This window comes from Polypterus senegalus, chromosome 4 (assembly GCF_016835505.1).
Source record: "Polypterus senegalus isolate Bchr_013 chromosome 4, ASM1683550v1, whole genome shotgun sequence".
Taxonomy (NCBI): Eukaryota; Metazoa; Chordata; class Cladistia; order Polypteriformes; family Polypteridae; genus Polypterus; species Polypterus senegalus.
In genome coordinates this window covers 244260560-244278831 of record NC_053157.1, presented here as the reverse complement: position 1 = coordinate 244278831, position 18272 = coordinate 244260560, and the positions used below count along the sequence as shown (strand labels likewise).

Here is an 18272-nt window from a genome sequence, read left to right as displayed (position 1 = left end):
AATTGTCCAAAATGTATCCAGGGCAAGATCCAATCTGATGATCTATTTCATGGGTGGGCAGATTCGGTCCTGGAGGGCCGGAGTGGTTGCAGCTTTTTGTTCCAACCCAGTTGCTTAATTAAAAAACAATCCTTGTCAATTATTTAATTTAATGACTTGCTAGTGCTTTAACTCTGCCATGTCAAGTCATTCTCATATACTATTTTTGTTTCCTTTCTAAAGATATCATCCAAGTGATTTGAAGTCTAAAACAGACGAGTTCTTCTCAGTGCTTCACTTTTTTCTCTTCACTTTCCTTCCAAGTGTTTAATTAAACCCAACAGTACATGATAAATACATACGGCTGTAAATGGAAACAAGCTAACTGGAGAAATGCTGGTTTCTTTTGTCATTTGCATCCTATTGCTAATAAGGAGCAATTATAAACCAAGACTACAGCTATTTAAGACTAAAATAAGCAATAAAGGTTCAAAGTCTTAACAAGCGAGACAACTAAAGTGAAGCAGAAGTGTTACTTGAGCAATAAGCGCTTCTTATTAAGCAATTGGGTTGGAACAAAAACCTGTAGCCACTGCGGCCGTCCAGGACTGAATCTGCCCACTCTTAATCTAATTAATAAAAATTTAGAATTAGCATTCATATTAATGGAAAAGGAGATTTTATTTATTTATTTACCTGTGCTGTTAACTTGTGAGTGTGGCAATCGAGATTCAGCCTCACTAGGCCACATGTTTTGGGTGGGCAACAAAGTGTTTGAATGTTAATCAGGCAGCCTTGGGGTCATAATCACTTCTAACTCATTCATTGCTGTGTTTGGTGAGCTCCCCAAGGGGCCTAAAGTAGAGGAGGACACATTGACTGTAATTAATTTCACTACACTAATAGCATGTAGATTTATCTGCTTTAACTCGAAGAATCCCAGCCCACCTGTTATAAGTCACTGGGTCACTAATGTTCTGAACTATTTGAAATTGGAAAAAAACAAATTCTAACATCGAGGATCTGTTCAAAACTTTTTTAAAATATGTCAAGATCTAATTAATAAAAGATTAAAATAAGCATTCATAGCAGGGAAAAATCATATTCTGTGTTTTTATTATATACTAGCAGAATACCTGTGCTTTGCAGTGGAGAAGTAGTGTGTTAAAGAAGTTATGAAAAAGAAAAGGAAACGTTTTAAAAATAACGTAACATGATTGTCAATGTAATGGTTTTGTCACTGTTATGAGTGTTGCTGTCATATATATATATATATATATATATATATATATATATATATATATATATATATATATATATATATATATAGCTGATTACCGATTGGCTTCGCTCACTAAAATCAAGACAAAAATATAAAATGTAGTCTATAAGTTATTAAACAGTAAAACATTAACGTTTTAAGAAGTACAGGTACATTGAGCACTACTGGAGTGGTTTCGGGTAAACTACATTTTAAAGACGGTGTAACACAACAGGTAAGTAGTACTAACAGCAGCTAAAATGTATATGGATCATCTCTCGGTAGTAGATCCCTTTTTGAAAGGCGCTACACAACGGCTGTGGTATAGAAATTACATTTTCTATGTGAACGTCCAAAATTTCTGCCTGTGGTAATGTGCCTTACCGGCATTACCAGCAATTAAAGAAAATTAGATTTGTGTCCTCTGCAGTGTTAAGAGAGAAAGGCTGTATTTTGGGATAAATGGAAAAAAGGTGTAAAGAAAGGAAACTTGCCTTTTTCTTTTACAAAGTGTAGAGACATCTTAAGCTGTGATATGATTGCCTTTTGGGGAGCCTCGCGGCGGGTCTCGTGTAGACTGGAGAGACAGTCCTGCCATTAACCGGCCGGGATGGCACTGTCGCTCCTGTGCGTGTCTTCCGTGACCCGGCACTTAAACATTTTTCTCGCACTTCCGCTGAGTTTGTGCCAAGCACTAGTGTATCCCTGACCATCTCATCTTCCTCTGCATAAGCACAGTCCTTCACCCGTGAATATTTAATGGCAGTGTTTCTATTGGATTGCCGCTGACGGACGGCCTTATATGGGCAGGCACTAAATTACAAACGCAAGCGGCAGCCTGTCTATGAACTTAATTTAAACTTTAGGTTTACACTGTGCTTTGTTTCCGAAGTAGCAGCACTCATGAATATGGTTGTACTGTATATGTCAGTCGCTCGCATCTTGTTGTTTCACTGCCTTCTCAATTATATGATGCATGTTTTCTTCAGCGCTTTTTGGAGCTCTTCCTGGTTTTCTACGTACTACATGATTACGTGGGAGGCGTGATGATGTCACACGAAACTCCGTCCCCCATGGCTTTCGAGCTCAACTCCATTACAGTAAATAGAGAAAAACAGCTTCCAGTTATGACCATTACGCGTAGAATTTCGAAATGAAACCTGCCCAACTTTTGTAAGGAAGCTGTAAGGAATGAACCTGCCAAATTTCAGCCTTCCACCCACACGGGAAGTTGGAGAATTAGTGATGAGTCAGTGAGTGAGTCAGTGAGTCAGTGAGTGAGTGAGTGGGTGAGTGAGGGCTTTGCCTTTTATTAGTATAGATTTATTTTCCAAAATTTTTTCGGTCCTCCTCTTTTTTTTTGGGTGAATCCTGTTTTTTTTTTTTTTTGAATCCTGTTTTTTTTTGTTCCTGCTTTCTGTTTCTTACTTTGTCATTTTTTCATTATTATTTTTTAGTTTGACTTTGAAAGTCATCTATACTAATAAAAGGCAAAGCCCTCACTGACTCACTCACTCATCACTAATTCTCCAACTTCCCGTGTAGATAGAAGGCTGAAATTTGGCAGGCTTATTCCTTACAGCTTACTTACAAAAGTTAAGCAGGTTTCATTTCAAAATTCTACACGTAACGGTCATAACGGTCGATAACGGTTGACAACATCTGCCATGTTAAACTTTCTTAGTTATGGCCCCATCTTCACGAAATTCGGTAATTGGCTTCCCTGCGCTAACCGAAACCAATGTACATACTTATTTTGGTGGTATGACGCCACTGTCGGCCGCCATATTGAACTTTCCAACGTCACTAATTCTCCAACATCCCGTGTAGGTAGAAAGCGGAAAATTGGCAGGCTCATTCCTTACAGCTTACTTACAAAAGTTAAGCAGGTTTCATTTCGAAATTCTACGCGTAATGCTCATAACGATCAACAACATCCGCCATGCTGAACTTTCTTATTTATGGCCCCATCTTCACAAAATTTGGTAGGCGGCTTCCCTGCGCTAACCAAAACCAATGTACGTACTTATTTCGTTGGTATGATGCCACTGTCGGCCGCCATATTGAACTTTTCAACGGTCTTTGTTACTTATGGGCCCATCTTCAAGAAATTTGTGCAGCGGGTTGCCAATGCTAACTGAATCCTACTTACGTACATATATACGTCCATGGCCTGCAGCTCGGTCACTGTGTGAGGCGGCGTTGGGTCCCCCATCCCAACGCCTCCCACGTTGTTGGTTGGCTGCCTGCCTATATAAGGCCGTCCGTCGCTCCGGTCTCTACATTCCCTTCCATGCTTCACCACGGGATTCACGTCTCCCTGCTGATAACTACATCCTTTTTATTTAATTCACGGCTTCTGCATTGTTTTATTGTTCGTTTATTATGATTATAGTTATTGTTTTGGTATTTTAGACCAACTTTACATTGTTCAGGTACCCATTTCCTTTATCATTCCAACCGTACCCCCATTAACATGTCTATCGAGGTGATCACCATCGATCAAAGAACTGTCACTTACCGAGTGGTTTCCATGCCGGAGATGGCACCTACCTTTTCCATTCTCTTTGTTACATATTGCACGGCCATATCAGGCTCACTCTTGATATCCGGAGGAACATTGTGTTGTATGTATTGAATGACTGGGACAGGTTCAAGGTGTGGACTGATGACGGTACAGGAAGATAATTAGACTACACAGGAGCACTAGAATAGTGAAATGCTTAAGCCCTTCACCTATGCATCTGCATGTGAGTTGATGGCTGCAGCTGAAATGTTCGGTTGTCGCTTTCAAGTATACCGAAATGGCCAAATATTTTTTCACCTTTTGACAACCGCCAATGCCTCTTAAACATCTTAGATTGACAGGTGATGATTTCAGTAGTAGACACTTTGATGTTTATGAATGTTTAAACTCTCAAAAGCTGGATATGATTTTATCGATGAAACCAGTTGTATGCTTACAACGCTTGACAGATGCCGAATGTCACTTCAACACAACAAATCCTGCAAATACTGTCGTAATTGAAACAAACCATGAAACTCAAACCGATTATGACAGCAGCAATCCAAGCTGTGAGATTTGAAACAAGATTACTGTTCACATGGCCAACTGTACGTTTCATGCTCAAGAGTAAGCTCAGCGCACAGCTTGGTCATATTACAACCGGAGGGCCGAACTCACAATGTGGTATACAAAGCGATCCTTAACAAATAATTATTGGTATATTTTCCCTCAGTTTAAAAACGTTTAATTTTCTTCTTACTAAAAACTTTAAGGCAGTACTTTACCGCTGTGAAGCATGGGTATTTTGCTAGTTTAATATATAAGCTGAACTTGATTGCATTCAATGATACTGTATTTTCTTGAAATAAAAACAAGTTAGACCATTAATGGACGTTGTGCCTACTAATCTAACTCAGAACATCAGCGTCGACCTTCAGTGTGAGTTTTTGTCAGTAGAGTTAAGTCCCCTTTAAGCAGCTGATGGAATATCAGAGGACTTTAGGGTGATGCTGTCTGAGTCTCCACTGAATAACACCTGGGATTCTGTTAACAGTGAAAGGCCATGAAGGACACCACAAAACGTCTTCTCTAACTCTCCCTTCTCATGTCCCTACACATCATCACCAGTGAAGTCCTGCTGCTCTTCAACTCATCATTTATTTATCCTCTCTTTGATATGAACTGTGGTCTTCATATTCCACTCACCTTCATCTTATCCATCGTCCTCCTCGTCTCCTTCAGTGTCTTCTCTCTCTCCTCAAGTCTCCTCTTGATGTCACTCAGTGTCGCCCCCAGCTCTTTCTGTTTGGACACACAAGAGGACACGCGTGGTCAGATCAGAAGTCACGTTCACTTTGTGATTTCTTCTTCTCTTTCTGACTCCTGACATTTGTACAACATAATTATTTTACATTTCATGACACAATATACTTGTTCTGTTGCACTTTGAAACAGTGGGTGACACACAGAGATTTGATTCAACAAATATGAATAACACAAAAGATTAAAAGAAAGATTTAATTCAACTGATTCAAGATGGAGTTTGGGCTTGCTAAAGTGCATGAAATAATGAAGACACACTAGTGTATGTTAGTTCTTGATGTTTAGAACAAATCATAGAGACAATTAGGAAATCAGAAGTTCACACACAAAACAGAACTGGACAGTGTATGTAAAGAAATGCCTGAAAATGCAGGAGGACTTAAACCTTGTGGTCTATGGCCGGCTTGTCATCCCAGCCAATACTCCCAGGCCACCAGATGGAACCCTTCCTGCAGCATGGAGGTTCCCTGAAGACCAGCAGGGAATCCTGGACAATGGAGTTTTCATCCACAGCCCTGCTGGATACCCCAGGGGCCACTAGATGGAGCTGCAGGGAAGAGCAAAGAATATTATTTGCCCTACGCCCCGGAAGTACGTCCGAGTCACATGGACAAGGGGAATGACATGCTTCCGAGATGAAGAAAAAGAAGAGTTTTTGATCTGACCCAGAAGTGCTAAGAAGTCACATGGACTAAGGGTTCAGAAGCACTTCCAGGTCACGGACTATAAAAGGCCTGTGGCAGCTCCCAGACGGCGAGCTGAGCTGGGTGGTAGGAGGGCAACAAGTCTGTGAGTGGAGGATTGATTATTGTGGTTTGTTTAATGAGTGTAATGGTGGAGAGGGTGCTTTGTGCACGGTTGTTAATAAATATAGTCTACTTTTGGACTTTTACTTGGTGTCTGGAGTCTTGGACAGGGGTTCAAGGGAGCGATAGTGCCCCCTATCTGTCACAACCTGAAATGTCTGTAAATATGGGATCTACAAGGCTATTTGATACACCGAGTCAGACTTGTGAGGACATTGTGATATGTTTGCCATTTTTAGGAATTAAGTAACATACCTGACACAGACACAAATGTTTCTGACAAATTTTATAAGAAGGTAACATAAAGGAATTCTCCACCGAATAGTGATATTTTTATATGTTACTTACCCCAGGTGTTTTAAGATTATTTTTTTTTAAACTAAAGGCTTATTATGTTTATGTTGTTTGGTTTCTCCAGAGCCTTCAAGACCACCCAGACATCCCTGTTAAGGGGTCAGCTCAGAGATGTGCAGGTGGGTGAGCCTGTGGTGTCCTGATGATGGACTCTCTGTCAGGCAGACTCAAGGACTGTGTGAGCAACACTGGAGCAGCACAAGGAACAGGCCTGTCTGCTTTACTCTTCACTCTGCGCACCTCACACTAGAAATAACAATTTTATTTTTCTTGTATATCCACAAATCACCAAAGGAGTGTCTCAGTGGACTTTAACAGGCCCTGTTTTTGAGAGCCCCCTACTCCAGATGGCCTAAGACAACAAGAAAAAACTCCCAAATAAACCTTGAAGGGAAAAAAAATGGAAGAAATCTTGGGAGGGCAATTCAGAGAGGTAGGCTGGGCGTGCAGGGAGTGTCAAACACAAGTAATCCTCTTCACAGAGCTAGATGGACAATCCATTATGGCCTCCTCAGAAACACAACACAACAGTACAAACTACAAGGCAAAATGCAAGAATAGATGAGACCACTCAGTAAATACAGAACTACCACATATGAGGACACAGATTTGTGCAAATACATCAAAACAAAATAGAAACTAAAGAAGAAAAATGAGAAATAACAACATCTGACCCTCAGCTCATTGTAGGACCACAGCCAGATTGTAGAACAGGAGTCAGACAAGCCAGCCTCATAATGACTTCTGTGACTGTCACTGTCACAGCTCTTGTCATCGTGTTGAACCAAGGCAGCTACAGACCCCCAAAGGGCAGAAGAAAGCCGAGGGGTCTTATGAAGCCATAAAGCCCACCTAAGGAATCACAAACACCTGTGACACCAAGTGTCCCCAACATTATGGTGTCCTGAAATGGGGGACTGTGTAGAAAAAGTGATGTGTGACTGAAATGTCTGTAAATAAACTTAAACGAAAGTCTGCCATGTGCTCTTTAATCTCGATGTCTGAATTGCTGGATTTAATTTAATTCAATTAAAATTCATAGATTTGTTAAAGTGAAATTTCTAACCAACTGAAAAATAGAAAGAAAATGACACATCATATCAAACTTGATTAAAGTGTGTGTCATAATTATTATAATTCCAGAAATGTACAAATTGTAAGAGGTTTTTATTTTGGAACCATTTACGGAATCGATTCATTTTAAGTTAATTCAACTAATTTTTTATGGGAACTCCAAAATTTTATTTTTAGTCACACATGACTAACAAATTCTTTTTAGTTTTTAGTGCGTTTTTAAATAAAATGGTGTTATTTGAAAATCTTTTTTTTTTTTTTTTACATTTTTTTCTGCATCCAAAAATGTCAACATGTCTGGAAACTGAGAAAGTGCAGAGGGACAAATTAAAATAAATAAATAAAAATCTACCAAACAGTAAATCCAAAGTCAGTGGTCTGTGTTTCACATTCTAGCTTGGAATGTCATAACAATGAAGAAATCTGCTGAGTTTGTGGCTGAAGTTCCTAAATTGTTAAAAGTCCTCACAAATCATCTTTCACTTTCTCTGTCTGAGGCCCGGACGAGGTGACAGACAATTTATCAACAACTGACCCAAACATGCTGGCTGTGATAAATCATACATCCAACCGTCTATTTTGTTAACCCTTTTAAAGTCACAGGGAAGGTGGAGCCAAACCAGCAAACACTGGACAACACCGGGACAAGGCGCCAGTCCATCACAAGGCAAACACACACTCACATACACAATAGAGCTAAATTACTAACACCCCAGTCCAGCTAATGCAAATATATTGCTCAAAAGAATTAAAGGAACACTTTTTAATCAGAGTATAGCATAAAGTCAATGAAACTTATGGGATATTAATCTGGTCAGTTAAGTAGCAGAGGGGGTTGTTAATCAGTTTCAGTTGCTGTGGTGTTAATGAAATTAACAACAGATGCACTAGAGGGGCAACAATGAGATGACCCCCAAAACAGGAATGGTTTAACAGGTGGAGGCCACTGACATTTTCCCCTCCTCATCTTTTCTGACTGTTTCTTCACTAGTTTTGCATTTGGCTACAGTCAGTGTCACTACTGGTAGCATGAGGTGATACCTGGACCCTACAGAGGTTGCACAGGTAGTCCAACTTCTCCAGGATAGCACATCAATACGTGTCATTGCCAGAAGGTTTGCTGTGTCTCCCTGCACAGTCTCAAGGGCATGGAGGAGATTCTAGGAGACAAGCAGTTACTCTAGGAGAGCTGGAGAGGGCCATAGAAGGTCCATAACCCATCAGCAGGACCAGTATCTGCTCCTTTGGGCAAGGAGGAACAGGATGAGCACTGCCAGAGCCCTACAAAATGACCTCCAGCAGGCCACTGGTGTGAATGTCTCTGACCAAACAACCAGAAAGACTTCATGAGGGTGACCCAAGGGCCCCATGTCCTCTAATGGGCCCTGAGCTCACTGCCCAGCAGTATGCAGCTCGATTGGCATTCGCCATAGAATACCAGAATTGGCAGATGCACCACTGGTGCCCTGTGCTTTTTACAGGTGAGAGCAGGTTCACCCTGAGCACGTGACAGAAGTGAAAGGGTCTGGAGAAGCCATGGAGAACATTATGCTGCCTGTAACATCATTCAGCATGAGCAGTTTGGTGGTGGGTTAATGATTGTCTGGGGAGGCATATCCATGGAGGGTCACACAGACCGCTACAGGCTTGACAAAGGCACCTTGGCTGCCATTAGGTATCAGGATGAAATCCTTGGACCCATTGTCAGACCCTATGCTGGTACAGTGGCTCCTGGTGCACGACAATTCCTGGCCTCATGTGGTGAGAGTATGCAGGCAGTTCCTGGAGGATGAAGGAATTGATACCATTGACTGGCCACCACACTTTCCTGACCTAAATCCAATAGAACACCTCTGGGACATTATGTTTTGGTCCATCCAATGCCACCAGGTTGCACCTCAGACTGTCCAGGAGCTCAGTGATGCCCTGGTCCAGATCTGGGAGGAGATCCCCACAACACCATCTGTCATCTCATTAGAAGCATGCCCCGATGTTGTCAGGCATGTATACAAGAACACAGGGGCCATACAAAGTGCTGCGTACAATTTTGAGTTGCTGCAATTAAATTTTGGCAAAATGGACTAGCCTGCCACATAATTTTTTCACTCTGATTTTTGGGCGTCTTTGAATTCAGGGCTCTGTAGGTTGATCATTTTCATTTCCATCAAGCGATGTGGCATCCTTTCGTTCCTAACACATTACCCAGTCTATATCAGTATAGATATCCAGGAGGATTTCTTTTTCCCATTGAGATCTGATGTGTTTTCAAAGTGTTCCTTTAATTTTTTTGAGCAGTTTATTTTGATTGTGGGAGAAAGAAATAGCACCCGCATGAAACCCACATGGACAGGAGGAGAACATGCAGTCAACACACCAGGGACAAAATTGCAGTCAGAAAATATAGCGTATTTATGATACAAGGATAACCGAAGGTGTGTATTCAAGAATATTCAGAAAAATGACATCCACAAACAACACAAAACATGAATCTGCGTTACCTTAGTTTGTTCTGTTACTCTCACTCCCAGAAAAAGGCATATGAATTGTGATTTTTATTCATAGCATTCACATCATTCACTCAGAACTACTTTGAAATGTTCTCGTCTCAGTTTAGACCTCTCAGAAGGTTACATGGATCAGTTCTTAGCTAGTTGTCAAGTTTCTAGTGATGGCAGTTTGGTTTTCCTCACAGGTTGCTTGCACTCGCTTACAGCTCCTCTGTGTGTGTTTGTGTGCAGCGCTGTTGTGAACTGATACAAGTCTACAGTAGTTTACTTTTCTTTCTGTATTTATAAAGAGACCCTCACAACAGCCAAGCGCCTTCTCCTTCACACAGTTATACTGATATCAATTCCCAGAATTCACCCACTGTCTTTATTTTACTACTGAGTTACAACCAGGAGTTCCTGGAGCTGAATTTATTATACAAAACTTTTGACTTAACTCTGCAGTACAATACAGACTGACATGTGACTCTTAAAAGTCCTGAGATCAATAAAGCGCACACTGAAATTCTTTAAAAATGGACCAGTAAGACAAAGCAAACAGCCAGCTAAACCCACTTGGCGTGTGTGTGGTGTCACTACAGTTGGTGTCTATTAGTGTGCTCAGACCGTCGACTGAATTCTGCTTACACTGACACTCCATGGTGACTTACTACACTACAGCAGCCATCTTGGTAAGAACACCTCATGAGAGTCCGAATGTCAGATATTACTATGAGCAGCTCACTGGCCACTGGTACCCAGCCAGGGGATGGTTCTGGTCTGCAGGCTCTAGTTTGCTCCCCAACCGACCCGTTGTCTTAAAGCACAAAGAAACTAAGCAAAAAGACCACTTGGCTCACTTGACTGTTCATGCATTTCATTGGGTGTCCCATCCTGGGCTGTTTCTTGCCTGTAGTTGAAAATCAATTTGTAAGATGGATGAATAGATTCTTCTGTTACACTGCATTTACAAATCCCTTAACTTCTGTTATTTAGTGAGTTTCCATTCAACACTAAACTCAACTCACCGTTTTCCTTCTCGTTCGTCTCCAGCTCGACCATTTTATGACCGTTATGTTCAGTCACACCACACATCGTGCAGATACACGCGTCTTATCAGTTCTGCAAAACATCTCCAGTCTTTTCTGATGTTTCTCACAGAGTTTCTCCTTCAGATTTCTGTCAGGATCAACCAGCTTGTGGTGCTTCAGGGCGTCTCCTTGATAGTGAGGCTGCAGGTGAGTCCGACAGTAGGAGGCCGGGCAGGTTAGACAGGACTTCACCGCTCTGATCTTCTTCCCCATACAGAAATTACACTCCACGTCTCCAGGGCCGGCATAATTCTGAGATGGAGGAGGAGGAGGAGAACTCACTGCCGACTTTTTAATTTCTTGATGACTTCACTCAGCAGATTATTTCTTCGCAGTGCAGGCCTTGTGGTGAAGTTCTCTCTGCACTGAGGACAGCTGCACTCTTGGCTGTGATCCCAGCAGTCTGTGAGGCACTTCAAACAGAAATTGTGACCACAGGGGATGGTGACGGGGTCAGTCAGGGTGTGCAGACACACCGAGCAGGTGAACTCATCCTGTAGTCCACGCAGCTTAGCTTCAGCCATCGTCAGTCTGAGGAGCGGCAGGCAGAGAGAATCAGTCAGACAACCAAGGAAGTGACTTGTGAAGAAAGGAATGTGAAAGTTTGTGGTCAGTGAGGAGGAGGAGATTTAAAGAGAAAGATGAGAGCTCACAGAGAGAACATCTGAGGAGACACTGAGGGTGAACAGTTAATGTGAGACAGGAGCTCAGAGAGTGAAGACCACAAAGTGAGAGAAGAGATGTCCTGTCACGGGGTCTGCTAAAGTGTCATTCATGTCAGTATTTCTTAGTTATTTATTACAAACATCAGTTCACATTAGTCAGACTCAGAGCTCAGTGCACATTTACAAATGCAATAAAATGAAAATAAAACACAACACATCAATGACCATAAACAGATTTGCATGTCGTCATGCTCTTCTTCTTTATTACTCAAATTGTCCATTCCATAATAAGTTCTTGTCTCTTGCTTTTCAGAGTTGTATGAATGACGTGGGTGAGGACAATTGATTAACTGATGTTAATCCTCATAAATGTTTGTTTTTTTTTTCTTTGTCGATGTCAGTAATTTCTGAAATCCCCAACTGTTAGACTCTAACAAGATAATTGAAGCCCTTGAATGACATGATTTATTGATAAACATAAAGATTGAAGAAATATGAAAACATCTTAAAACTGACATAACAGACAGGACACAAGACAGATAGCCATGTAACACCGAGCAGGTTCTCGCCGTTTTCAGCTCCTTCACAGGTTATACAAGTCGTGTTATCTCAGGATTTGTGAGACTTAATCATGTCTGTTGAACTGGCTGATGTACTCCTGCACCCTACGATTAACACACACACGGACGGACGGACGGACACACAAACGGACACACACAGAGACATGCTGGCAAATGTGGGTCACCTGAGCGAATCCTGCATTATGAGAACATCACTTTGCGTATAATTTATATTTATGACACATTCCACTTGAATTTTTGACCTGACTTTTAACAGGCATGTGGGGACATTCATTTTTCATTGTTTATAAAGACATATGGCGTTTAAAGGACATTTACTGCACACAGAAATTCCTAATCACACACTACATTACAGGGGCCACAATATTTGTGAGGATTAGAAATGACTCCTTAATAATTGCTGGGAGAAAGTCACATATCAGAGACTCACATTATCCAAAATTATGCCTTTAATAGTTTTTTTAATAAAAATAAAAATCAAATGTCATTTATGACATGGCTACTGATGAAACCTTTGTGGTTCATATAGCGTATTAGGATTTGAAATAATTGGAATTAAGTTGACTGTAAACATGGTTTCTAGATTCTCAGTGCTGGCTGCAGTCTGACTGCATGAATGAATGTAAAGGTGCAATTTAATGAATTGCCAATTATTGTAGTCGTGTGGTGGGTGTGCCAATGCCCTATCAGCACATCCTCCCAACTATCCTATACCCCATTTTACGTTACACTTATTTCATACATTATTAGCCAAAAACAGTAAACTATCATTAAAAATATAAGTCCTAAGAAGCGTGGTTTGCTGATAATTATTAAGCATCGATAAAACACACAAAAGCGTGGGGAACATTTATCAGAATTTTATTACACCACACCAACAGCAAATTTCCCACAAACACACTAAGATATATTGAGCTTAACTTCACGAACAAGGCAATTAACAATACATAATTTCTCTGCCCTAGAGCATTGTGCAGAATTTCAATATAGCAAATGAAACAAATGAGAACATTTTTATATAACCTTCACTAAATTCACTATTGGCTAACGTGTCCTTCTTGGCCTTCCAAGCCAGATGAGGCCTCACACTACAAATAAATAGTCCTAAATCTCTATCCAAAATTGCAAAATAGCAAATGATTCATTAAACTCGCTGTCATAGACAATATAAAATGTAGACAATTTTAAACAAAATTTTTCTAAATTCAATATTGACATATTTGTCTATCTGGGCCTCTCAGGCCCGTTGCAGCCTCAAACTATTAATAAATGACCCTGGAGCATCATGCATGATTGAAAAATAGCAAATGGAACCCTGATTTGACCTTCATAGCCACTAAAGAATAAAGAGAAATTTTGACCTAAATATCTTTACAATCACTACTGACATATTTGTTGTTTTCAGCCTCTCGAGTCAAGTGAAGCCTCAAACAAAACTAAATGACCCTCGAACACTGCACATAGTGGCAGTATTGCACATTACTCCCTAAGTTCACCATCATACACAGTATGTCATAAAGAGAGCTCTTTACCTAAGCTTCAATACATTTGCTACTGAAATATGTGTCTTTATGGGCCTTTCAAGTGAGACGACAAATAAATGGTCCTTGGCGTTATGCATGATTGCAATATAACAAATGAATCCTGAATTCACTGTCATACATGGTATAGAATACAGAGAATGTTTTACCTACAATTCTGAACATTTACTATTGGCGTATGTGTCTTTTTGGCCTCTAAAGCCAGGGAAGCCTCAAGCCACAAATAAATGGTTCTAGAGTATTGTGCATAATTGTAATATAGCAAATAAATCCCTAAATTCACCTCCTACATAGTATTGAATAAAGAGAATTATTATCTACAATTTTGTACATTCACTATCGACATAGTTGTCTTTTTGGCCTCTTAAACCAAGTGAAGCCCTAGAACATTATGTATAATGCTCCTTAGGGATAGGCTGACTGAGATGGGAGTAGATTCACACCTTGTGGCATTGATTGTGGACTATCTTACAGACAGACCTCAATATGTGCGTCTTGGGAACTGCAGGTCTGACATTGTGTGCAGCAATACAGGGCGCCAAGAGGGGGACTGTACTTTCTCCGGTCCTGTTCAGTCTATATACATCAGACTTCCAATATGACTCGGAGTCCTGCCACGCAAAAGTTAAAGCTGATGACACTGCTATCGTGGGCTGCATCAGGAGTGGGCAGGAGGAGGAGTACAGAAAGTTAATCAAAGACTTTGTTAAATGGTGGGACTCAAACCACTTACACCTTAACACCAGCAAGACCAAGGAGCTGGTGGTGGATTTTAGGAGGCCCAGGCCCCTCATGGACCCTGTGATCATCAGAGGTGACTGTGTGCAGAGGTGCAGACCTATAAATATCTGGGAGTGCAGCTGGATGACAAATTGGACTGGACAGCCAATACTGATGCTCTATGTAAGAAAGCTCAGAGCAGAATATACTTTCTGAGAAGGTTGGCATCCTTCAACATCTGCAGTAAGATGCTGCAGATGTTCTACCAGACGGTTGTGGCGAGTGCCCTCTTCTCGCTGTGGTGTGCTGGGGTGGCAGCATAAAGATGAAAGACGCCTCACGCCTGGACAAACTTGTTAAGAAGGCAGGCTCCATTGTAGGATTAAAGTTGGACAGTTTAACATCTGTGGCAGGCCGGGCACTAAGCAAACTCCTGTCAATCATGAAGAATCCACTGCATCCACTGAACAGTGTCATCTCCAGGCAGAGGAGTAGCTTCAGTGACAGACTTTTGTCACCGTCCCTGTTCCACTGACAGACTAAAGAGATCGTTCCTCCCCACACTATGCGACTCTTCAATTCCACCCGGGGGAGTAAATGCGAACATTAATTTTATTTTAATTCTTTTCATTTTTATTACTATTTAATTTAATATTGTTTCTTTGTATCAGTATACTGCTGCTGGATTATGTGAATTTCCTTGGGATTAATAAAGTATCTATCTATCTATCTATAATTGCAGTATAGAAAACTAATCCCTAAATTCACGGTCATACACAGGATATGTTAAAGAGAGCTTTTTACCTAAATTTCATTAAATTCAATATTAAAATATGTGTCTTTTGGGCCTGTCAAGTGAATAGAGGCCACAGATCAACAGAGTAAAGATGCAGACTGCAATACAGTGGAACCTCGGGTCACGACTGTAATTAGTTCCAAAACTCTGGTCACAACCAGATTTGGCCGTGACCCAAAGTAATTTCCCCATAGGATTGTATGTAAATACAATTAATTCGTCCGACCATACAAGCAGTATGTAAACATATTTAAAGATTTTTAAGCACAAAAATGGTTAATTTTACCATAGAATGCAGAGTGTAATAGTAAACTAAATGTCAAAACATTGAATAACACTGAGAAAACTTTCAACAGAGAAACTAACATTGCAAGAGTTCACGCTACAGCCTTATGAACGCTGCTGTAAACACTTTGTTTTAATGAGTTTTAAGCACAGAGGAAAAAATGAAAATTTGAAAGATCCTTAATTTATACAAAAACTAACCTTGCATGAGTCAAGTTCTGGCATGAAGGAAGTGAGCAGGAAGCTGGGTGGAGAGGAGGTTACAGTTTTGAGGGAGAGTCCCTCTGCTGTGATGTCGTCTGACCGAGAACAATGTACTGTACAGGAGAGACTGAACACGTGTGGAAATCATCGTGGCGTCTGAACCGGAAGGGAAACTGGTTTGTTCGTTACCTGACTGTGTGGTCGTGAACAAATGCAAAAGTTTGTCTAACTTTTTGGTCGTAACCCGATTTGTAAGTGTTCAGAGGCGTTCGTGACCCAAGGTTCCACTGTACCTCGGACATTAGACACGGAACGCCCTTGAAAGCGCACTCCATGCAATGACGAGAATATCGTAACGCCCTTTCCCAACGTCCACTCACATCATGCCCTCTGCGAGACAGTATTGGCCTTTCGTTGCACAGTATGCTGCCCTTGTACAGATTACAACAGTTTCTATTTGGACAAACATAAATAACTTCCAGTCTTACACTTAAGCTATCTAAACATTTTAAGCACTTGGCGATATAAAGTAGTTTGTTATTTTTACTATTTTGAATGGTTGTTCATTACGTTTTCTCCTGAAGTGTTACATATTAGTAAAAGTAACAAATCTTATTACCATTTAGTGTTTCAAACAAAATGTACCTTATGAAACTTCGTACCTAGAGATTTTCAATCTATAAATGTATTTCATATTTCCACTAGCAAATTATAAATGTGAAACAATATTAAGCTTAATTCATTTTAAAAGGTTTGCAAAAACAGCGCTACATATAACATTGGTTCCAAAATTGACTGGGAAACATTTTAGGAAACTGTCAGTCATTCATTTATTGATTTGATCCATTAAGGTTTTCATTACTTAAAAATTTTTGTGTGAAATACGGGATGTCATCAAGTGGACGGCATGTGACAGCCAAGAAATTTTACATTTTGAATAACTTTGAATTTGAGACAAGCGTAATTGTTCTTAAACCTTTTTCTTGCAATGTTTAAGTAGACAGCAAAGACCCAACTTAGATCAACATAAAAACAAACTGCCTTTGAGTTGTTGTCTTTTTATTTTTGATAAATATCAAATATTATTAACACGCTACTAATAATACTAAATAGTGGGTTGGTTGCAGTGTGCATTCAGCATGGAAACATCCTGAGGTGATCTCATCATTAAACATAAAGTATTTATTGTCTTATGCATACAGTAGAATTATTTGTCTCCAGGACAGTGATAATATAATAAAACACAAAAATATACATAGAAGATATACTGTATATTCAGTTATATTTCAAATATGTATACCTAGTCTTTTTCTTATAATGTTTGCTATTATGATTGGCTGTTCGGAAACTCCACAACTTAAACACTTTCTCAGAAGCCATACTGAGGGCCATTGGTTCTTTACTATTTGCCAGAAGGCAGGAGCAAGAAAAACAGCAGTGCAGAATCTTAGATATCCTGGACAGAAGGCAGCTGGTGCCAGTGATACTTTGTGGCTTTCACCACCCTCTGCAGTGACCCAAGCATGTGTGCCCTACCAGGATGTGAAGCCGTCAGTGAAGATGGACTCCAAACAGCACCTGTGAGACATCTCAGGAAGGCATTGATGAACTTGGCAATTAACAAAATGTGCTGTTCCCTCCTCAATTCATCAGCGATTGTTACTGCACGAAATTTATACAAGCTCACCATTTCCACAGCACCCCATAAAACAAACCACAGCTTAATCCATCCTCTGAAGTCCACTACCTGCTCCTTAATTTTTGGCAATGAAAGGTCAGATTGTCCCTCGACCACTGAGTCAGCAGGTAGACGCGTCTGTCTGCAAGCCATTTCATCATTGGTGGTGGCCAGGCCTATGACGGTGATGTAAGTGGCATTGTTAATGATGGAGCTGGTGTGGTGTCTGGACACACAGTTCACACACCGGGGATTAGCACACTACCACATAGTGTGTCTGGGAAGAGGGTGAGCATAGAGGATATGATGCTGGCAATCTGCAAAGCCGAGGTCTGCTCTCTGAAGTCCAAAATCAAGTTCTGTTGGCACATCAGTGTTGAATGTTAAGCTATTGTCTATAAACATACCTCTGTAAGAGCAGTTTTTACATTACCCAGATGTGCCAACATGGGTATAAGACTTAACTGCTGTACCAGTATGCATCATGGAGATGGTGAAGTGGATGAAAGTTATGTACTGTATATATATATATATATATATATATATATATATATATATATATATATATATATATATATATATATATATATATATATATTGCTCAAAAGAATTAAAGGAACACTTTTAATCAGAGTATAGCATAAAGTCAATGAAACTTATGGGATATTAATCTGGTCAGTTAAGTAGCAGAGGGGTTGTTAATCAGTTTCAGCTGCTGTGGTGTTAATGAAATTAACAACAGATGCACTAGAGGGGCAACAATGAGATGACCCCAAAACAGGTATGGTTTAACAGGTGGAGGCCACTGACATTTTTCCTTCCTCATCTTTTCTGACTGTTTCTTCATTAGTTTCACATTTGGCTACAGTCAGTGTCACTACTGGTAGCATGAGGTGATACCTGGACCCTACAGAGGTTGCAC

General features: G+C 40.4%; 1 protein-coding gene and 1 pseudogene across 2 annotated transcripts in view; both read right to left on the bottom strand.

Annotated features, from left to right (window-relative positions):
- Positions 1-11433, bottom strand: part of LOC120528977 — a 30405-nt pseudogene extending 18972 nt beyond the window's left edge.
- Positions 1-18272, bottom strand: part of LOC120528357 (zinc finger protein 184-like) — a 700371-nt gene that overhangs the window by 381368 nt on the left and 300731 nt on the right. The gene's annotated exons all lie outside the window — the stretch shown is intronic.